We start from the raw sequence: 249 nt of genomic DNA on the forward strand, positions 1-249 counted from the left end.
GGGAGGAGACCAGGGACAGCAGCACCACCAGCAGCAGGAAGGCACCACGCTGCCTTGAGCAGGGGGCAGGGAGGGGACGTGGGGGGCTCAGGGAAACAGGGGAGGCGGGGAGCACAGTGCCCTTCGTTCCCTGCAGTGGGGGGGGGACACTGCCTGGGTTAGTTGGGTGTCCCCAGCCCAAGCGGTGCCGTGTTGTGCCACACCTGCGCTCTGTGGAGCCACAGTAGGAATCTTGGGGGGGGAGACGAG

At 67.5% G+C, this 249-nt stretch overlaps 1 protein-coding gene across 1 annotated transcript in view; it reads left to right on the forward strand.

The window, feature by feature from the left end:
- The window catches only part of LOC104084232 (dynein heavy chain 17, axonemal-like), a gene marked incomplete at its 5' end in the record, with an annotated part of 11,182 nt that overhangs the window by 4,477 nt on the left and 6,456 nt on the right, over positions 1–249 (forward strand). The gene's annotated exons all lie outside the window — the stretch shown is intronic.

This window comes from Fulmarus glacialis, unplaced genomic scaffold (assembly GCF_000690835.1).
Source record: "Fulmarus glacialis isolate BGI_N327 unplaced genomic scaffold, ASM69083v1 scaffold25441, whole genome shotgun sequence".
Classification (NCBI taxonomy): Eukaryota; Metazoa; Chordata; class Aves; order Procellariiformes; family Procellariidae; genus Fulmarus; species Fulmarus glacialis.